Below are 7,500 nucleotides of genomic sequence, written 5' to 3' on the forward strand. Positions count from 1 at the left end.
AAGGATTTAATCGCACACTTGAAAGATAGCCCAGAAAGTCGAGAGAATATTTAGATAATTGATTTATACGGACTCTTCCTGATTGAGACCACAGGTAAAAATAATATTGCCATAAATCGACAAAGTAATATTTCCACTTATTGATCAGAAGAGACGTATCCTTTGAGGCCAGAATTGACTTTCCTTGATACCTAATAAAATGTATGAAAGGGTCTTTGAACAACCATAGGTTGTTCTGAAAATCATTATAAAGACTTCGCCAAGATACTTTATTTTCCATAGAAAAAATTCGTTCAAGAAAGACTCCAGAAGATGTTGATCGTAAATGAGAAGATTGATTACGGAGAAAAAGGAAAATAGATTCGTATTCACATGTATGAGAATTATACAGGAACAAGAATAATCTTGGATTAAAAATCGAAATAGATTTCTTTGGAGTAATAAAACTCTTCAAATTACAATACTCGTAGAGAGAACCGTAATAAATGCAAAGAAGAAGCATCTTTTACCCAGTAGCGAAGGGCTTGAACTAAGATTTCTAGATGGATGGGATGAGGTATTAGTGCCTCTAACACATAATTTAAATGTGAGAATTTGTCCTCTAAAAAAGGAAATATTGAATGAATTGATTGAAAATTATGAGATTTTGCGGCTTCTGCCTTGTGAGTAAGATATTAATCGTAAGGAAAATGGAATTTCCACAATGACTGCAAATCCTGCCGCTATCATTTGAGAATACAAATTATTGTTGTGTCCAAAAACCGGATTTTGGTTGGAATCATTAGCAGAACTAATCAAACGATTCTGTTGATCCATTCGAAGAATTAAACGTTTCACAATTAGTGAACTGAATTTATTACCATAACCCTGATTTTCAAAAAAAATCATCGATTTATTTAAACCATGCTCATGAGCAAGTGCATAAATATACTCCCGAAAAATAAGTGGGTATAGGAAATCGTGTCGGCGGGATCTATTTAGTTCTAAATATACTTGAAATTCCTCCATTTCAAATTCGATTTGAACCAAAGATAGGGGATCTATTCGGTTATTAAATGATACATAGTGCGATACAGTCAAAACAAGGTATTATAGTAAGAAAAGAATAGATACCTCGGAGACAGGCGGATTCATCAACGGATTCTCTATCCTATCTTTTCTTTTGCCATCTAATTTATTTATGTTCGTTATAGGATAAGAAGACGGTTAGAAATCCTTTATTTTTTCAACCCAATCGCTCTTTTGATTTTGGAAAAAAATATCTTTTCTTTATCAATATACTGCTTCTTCTACACATTCATGGCTAACCCATAAAGGGAATGCCTAATAATAAGGACTCATAAAAAAATCGATAATTTACTCATGAGAAAAACCTTTACCCCATTAGGCACTAATTTCTTTTTAACGTTTAATTAGATCAGGTAATCATTCAAATTGAGAACAGAAGCTCGTTACTTTTGTTTCCCTATAATTGGGGCCGTAGAGCTCTATCCATTTATTCACTCGACCCAACTTTGAATTCAATTCATTTTTTTTGTTCCGCACCAAAAATTCAAAAACGGTTTTTTTTGGAATGATCCGGAAAAAAAGGATTCTTAGAATTCTCCATTGCTACGACATGCTCTTTTTTCCATCCACTCCTTTCAGGATCAGTCGTGGTCTTACAAACTCTACCGATGGTCTGAACGAATCCCTTTCTTCATACAAATGTGTAAAGATGCTAGTCGCACTTAAAAGCCGAGTACTCTACCGTTGAGTTAGCAACCCGAAAAAAATTAGAATATGTAGATCCAATCGGAATAAAAAAATGGAATTGCACTAGGCAATCAAAACACGAAATTAGCAAAAATTGGAATAAAAAAAAAGACACGAAATTCTCAGATAAAACCATAGAAATAGAAATAGAATAAGTGAAAATTTGCGGACCGCCTCCTGTCTTATTCATTCCATTGTTATCCATTTTTTTTGTTTCAATACAATTACAATAAAAAAAAATTATTGTATCACAACAAATTCAAAGAAAGAACCCATTATTTGCATTATTTGAATCAAGTGAAGTGCCAAACGAGGATAAATGGATCTATTTATCTATGATCGAATTATATTTGTTCGATACACTGTTGTCAATATGATTGTAAATTTTGAATATAAATGTTGAGAGTTGAGAAAAGAATAAAGAATATAAAAAAGACTCCAAAAATACAATGAAAAAAAGAATTCATTTTTTTTTATTAATTATTATTAATATTTTCTCTTTTTATATGTTATATGTTATTTTATCTGTTTTTTTATCTTATTTTAGGTTGTTTTGTAAATGTTTAAATGCAATTACTTCATTTATTCACTTGATCTTTTTTCTCTCTATTTTCTATCAATAAAATTGGCTCAATAAAATCGGGTTTTGTTGTTATAGAACACGGTATTCTAGATTTTATAGTAGGAATATTCTATAGTAGCAAAGCAATAAGAAATACGAATAATCAATTTTTTAAAAATAAAAGTCTGAATAGACCAAAAGAGGGGGGAGGAAATAATAAAGAAAAATTTATACAAAGCTAGATATGAATCATCCACACCCTCTTTTTTGGATTTCATTAATTGAATTTTGTTTGATTAAGACTAAGTTCTGTAAAAACACCCGCCTTCTTTAAAATATCATGAACAGTTGCTGTGGGTTGAGCTCCTTTTTCAAGGAAATAGAGAATGGCGGGAACATTTAAATAGGTTTGATTATTTATCGGATCATAAAAACCCACTTTTCGAAGATCTCTTCCCTCTCTTCGGGATCGAACATCAATTGCAACGATTCGATAAACGGCTCATTGGGATAGATGTAGTTAAATAATACCCCCCTAGAAACGTATAAAGTTTTCTCCTCGTACGGCTCGAGAAAAAAATGATTAATTAAAAGTTATGTCTATGTATGGAATTAGAATGTATGGAATTAGAATGTCAAAAAGATCCATAAACCAGCAAATCAATTAGACATTTAACCCCGTCTTTTTTTTTCAAAAAAAAAGAAGAAAAAAGCATTCGTACTCTCATAACTCAAGTCAAATAACTCGCAAAATGCTCAAAAAATAATCCTTAGGCATTCCTTTATTGAGTGGTCTCTAACCCCTTTTTTGTTTGTCTCGCTTAGAATCTATTACGATTCTTCATTTTAATCTAGTTGTTGAGAAAATGGAAAAGGGTATTTCCTTGTTCTAGGATCTTTTATCTTTGCCTTGAATCATTGGGTTTAGACATTCCTTCGGCGATATTTAATCATTTCAAAAATGGCAGCAACATGCCCTTTTTTCTCTCTTTTTTTTTTCTATCAAAGAATCATATGAACGATTAATTCCCGCATGATACACTTTTGATCGAAAGAGTTTTACCAATTCAACAACTTTTCTTTTGATTTGAAAATAGTTGGAATCGGATCCTTCGATTTCTATATCACAAATAGACTTACGAAGTTGTTCCAACTTATTGATTTCCATTAACTAACCCTAGATCCTTGCCCCTGAAAAATGGATGTTTCTCTTCGAGCTCCATCCTGTACTATTTACATTACAACCCAACAAAAAGACGGATTCTAATAGAACAAAGGATGTCGAGCAAAAAGCACCTTCATTTCTACATAACGGAAAGTGGTGGGTTTGACATCCACAGCTGATCATGTCCTTCAAGTCGCACGTTGCTTTCTACCACATCGTTTCAAACGAAGTTTTACCATAACATTCCTCTAGTTTGGAGCATTGATTCAATTATGGAATCATGAATAGTCATTAGTTCAGTCGATACATAGTAATCTATCTATACTTTCTATATGAAATCAATTTCCTTCTATATGCTATATGAAATAAATAAATAATTTAGGAAGAAAAAGCCTCAATAAAATTCAAACTACCCCATATTGTATGATTGTCTGAATGCAATATTTTTATTTTTTATTAGAATCGAAAAGTTTAATTAGAATGAAAAGTATAATAAAAGTTAAAAAAAAAAAATAAAGAATATCATTAATAATAATATTACGAAAATACTAATAATATCACGAATATTATAAATAACACAAATAAACTAATCTTTTTTTTTGAATCTACCGTGCATCTTCAAATAACCCGATAGATCAAATAACTCGGTAGAATAGATCCAGCAATCTCACAGTTGTTCGAGTGCCAATCTTAAGAAATCATTAAAAATCAAAAGCAAGAATCACATTTTCTCCACTACTTGACTGTTAGAAAGAAGGTTATTAAAAACAAAAAAAGAGCAATTTAGATTCGGATATGGTTATTCTGATATATAAATAGAGTATGCTCTGGGACGGAAGGATTCGAACCTCCGCATAGCGGGACCAAAACCGTTGCCTTACCACTTGGCCACGCCCATTTTGATTTCTATTTGAAACTACTAAACACTAATATGGGTATTCCTTGTTCGTCAATTCCAGTTCCAAATAGCTATAGCTATGGAATAGATTCTTGCTACGATTTTTGCACGTATGGATAGAGAATTAAATCAATTTATTGATCATTACATAGAATTCAATTAAGATATTGTATGAAAGTATGATTTCTTCTATTCTCTTGTAAGAATTGAAGGCTTTTTGATTGGGTGAGTTCAAAGAAGTATTGTTTAGTCTGCCTTATTTTCCTTTCTTCATTTTTTCCTTATATCAAAAACATATTAATAACTCAATCAAAATTATCTCCAAGAACAAAATTTTGTTATGCTTAATATCTTTAATTTGATCTGTATCTGTTTTAATTCTGCCCTTTTTTCGAGTAGTTTTTTATTCGCCAAATTGCCCGAGGCCTATGCTTTTTGAATCAATCGTAGATTTTATGCCAGTAATACCTGTTCTCTTTTTGCTCTTAGCCTTTGTTTGGCAAGCTGCTGTAAGTTTTCGATGAGATCCTTAATACTGTCCTAGAAAAATTCATGAGTGATTCAAGAAAAAAAAATTCTAACAATTGAAAAGATCAGATAAGTCTTACACTATGAACGAACCCTCAATTCAAAGATTCAAATTCTTGGATAGCCCTGATAAATCTGGATCATCCCATTTCCTCATTCTGACCCTTTTCGCCGAAGAACCCTATTTAGATTAGAGTCCGCCACAATATATAATTGTTGGTATGAAAGAATTTTTTTTGTAATGAAAAACTCAACTCTTATTACAAGTGAATTTCTGAAAATTCTTTTCGATTTCTAGAAATTCTAGAAATCACTTTATTTCTTGGTGTCAAAATCAAAACAAAATAGGATATGTGGTATAAAAACGGGAATCTATTCTCTTCTTTTCCAAAAAATGCTCTTGGAGATTGTGTAATGCTTACTCTTAAACTCTTTGTTTACACCGTAGTAATATTCTTTGTTTCTCTCTTCATCTTCAGTTTCTATCTAATGATCCGGGACGTAATCCTGGACGCGAAGAATAAAAAGGAGAGTTCCTTGCTTCATTTTAGAAATGGTATTAGGATTTGATCTATTCCACTACCAAAACCGAAACGGAAGAGAGGATTCGAACCCTCGGTACGAATAACTCGCACAACGGATTAACAATCCGACGCTTTAGTCCACTCAGCCATCTCTCTAATTGAGAAAAGATAATTACTATGTTACAGCACGCAAAAGAAAGGCTTGAAAAAGCCCTTTTGACTTTGTTATATAGATTATGTTATATAGATTATTATTTATCTATATAGAGTATTATTAATTATATAGAGTATTATTAATCCATAGATATATAGATTCTAAATTTTATTATTATTATATAGATTGATTATATAGATATATCAACTTTTCTATAGAGATATAGAACTTTTATCAGTAATTCCATTCCATTTATATTCTATATCATTTATATTTTAAATAAAACAAGGGCTCTAAAGAAATATCTCAAATAACAAAAAAGAAAGAATATCGCTTTGATTTCGCGCAAAGGGACTTTTAAATTTCCAATTTCCACGGACCGGCCTGGTCAGTACCAGCCGGGCTCATTTTATTTTCAACTCAAATAACTCATTTTTCTATGATTCTGCGATCTGGCTTGTTGTAACAAAAAATCTTGTTATTGCATTGAATCAACAATCAGAAGCAGAAGAAGTCCTATTTCCGTTCCTATGATATAGAATCAAAATATTATTTCTATTCTTTTTCTTTCTTCCTATTTCTTTTTATTTCCATTTATTTTATATTTTACTAGAATAACTAGAATAAATAATAAAAAACTATGGATTTTGCACAATCCATTTTATGTTATTTATGTTATGACTAAGTCCTTTTGTCGAATCCTATCTATCAAAACTCCTATAACACAAGTCTTCTGACAAAAGGTGGCAAGGCCCTAATTTTCAGGATTTTTTAGGCTCCTATCTTGTAATCCTATCTTGATTACGCCCAATTCCCCTGTTCGACAAAGGGTCCCTTTATATACAATAAATATACAATAAATACAATAATCGCATTGTAGCGGGTATAGTTTAGTGGTAAAAGTGTGATTCGTTCTATTAATCCCCCTAAGAGTTAAGGGGTCCCTCGGTTTGATTCATATTCCGAGCAAAAACTTTATTTCTTAAAAGGATTTAATCCTTTACCTCTCAACGAAAGATTTGAGGAAGAATATACATTCTCGTGATTTGGATCCAAGGGCCAATTAAATTAGATATAATTTTTAAATTATATTCTAACTAAAAATTGAAAAATTGGATTATGAAATTACGAAACATAAATTTTTTTTTTCAATTGGATCAATACTTCCAATTGAATAAGTATGAGAAAAGATCCATGGATAAAGATAGAAAAGTGTATTTCTAATCGTAACTAAATCTTCAATTTTTTGATGGGATAGATTGAAGCAAAATAGCTATTAAACGATAACTTTGGTTTACTAGAGACATTTACATCTTGTTTTAGCTCGGCGGAAACAAAATGCTTTTCTAAGGATTTTCTCAAATAGAAATAGAGAACGAAGTAACTAGAAAAATTGTTCTATTCTAATCCCACTCTTCTAGAAGGATCATCTAGAAAGCGAATTGTTTTGAATGCATTCAGACAGAAAAGCTAACATAGATGGTATGGGCCGAATTCTTATTTCATTTCGTTCCTGCCTTATCTTTATCTTATTTATATTCAATTTTTTTGATTTCTTTTTTTATTTATCCATCTTCCATAAAGGAGCCGAATGAAACCAAAATTTCATGTTCGGTTTTGAATTAGAGACGCTAAAATAATGAATCAACGTCGACTATAACCCTAGCCTTCCAAGCTAACGATGCGGGTTCGATTCCGCTACCCGCTCGATATTCGAATTCTATCTATTCTATCTATTTGAATATTTATTAATTCAATTCAACGATGCATTAGCATCATTGAATTGAATTAATAATCTACAATTCTAACAATACAATTTTTCACATGTTCTTTAGTTTTTCCAACCAAGAGAAAAGAAAAAACCGAACAAGAGAAAAAAAGTCAAAATGTCAAAAAATCGTAATGAAAAGCGTC

General features: G+C 31.3%; 1 non-coding gene and 2 pseudogenes across 1 annotated transcript in view; 1 reads left to right on the top strand and 2 right to left on the bottom strand.

Annotated features, from left to right (window-relative positions):
• LOC128039227 (maturase K-like) overlaps positions 1-2,173 on the bottom strand; it is a 2,959-nt pseudogene extending 786 nt beyond the window's left edge.
• Positions 2,174-7,471: 5,298 nt separating this feature from the next.
• Positions 7,472-7,500, bottom strand: part of LOC128039231 (ATP synthase subunit alpha, chloroplastic-like) — a 1,992-nt pseudogene continuing 1,963 nt past the window's right edge.
• Positions 7,496-7,500, top strand: part of TRNAR-UCU (transfer RNA arginine (anticodon UCU)) — a 72-nt gene continuing 67 nt past the window's right edge. The window contains exon 1 of the tRNA in view: positions 7,496-7,500. This exon is cut by the window's right edge and continues 67 nt beyond it. This is a non-coding gene — a tRNA (tRNA-Arg).

This window comes from Gossypium raimondii, unplaced genomic scaffold (assembly GCF_025698545.1).
Source record: "Gossypium raimondii isolate GPD5lz unplaced genomic scaffold, ASM2569854v1 Contig00352, whole genome shotgun sequence".
Taxonomy (NCBI): domain Eukaryota; kingdom Viridiplantae; phylum Streptophyta; class Magnoliopsida; order Malvales; family Malvaceae; genus Gossypium; species Gossypium raimondii.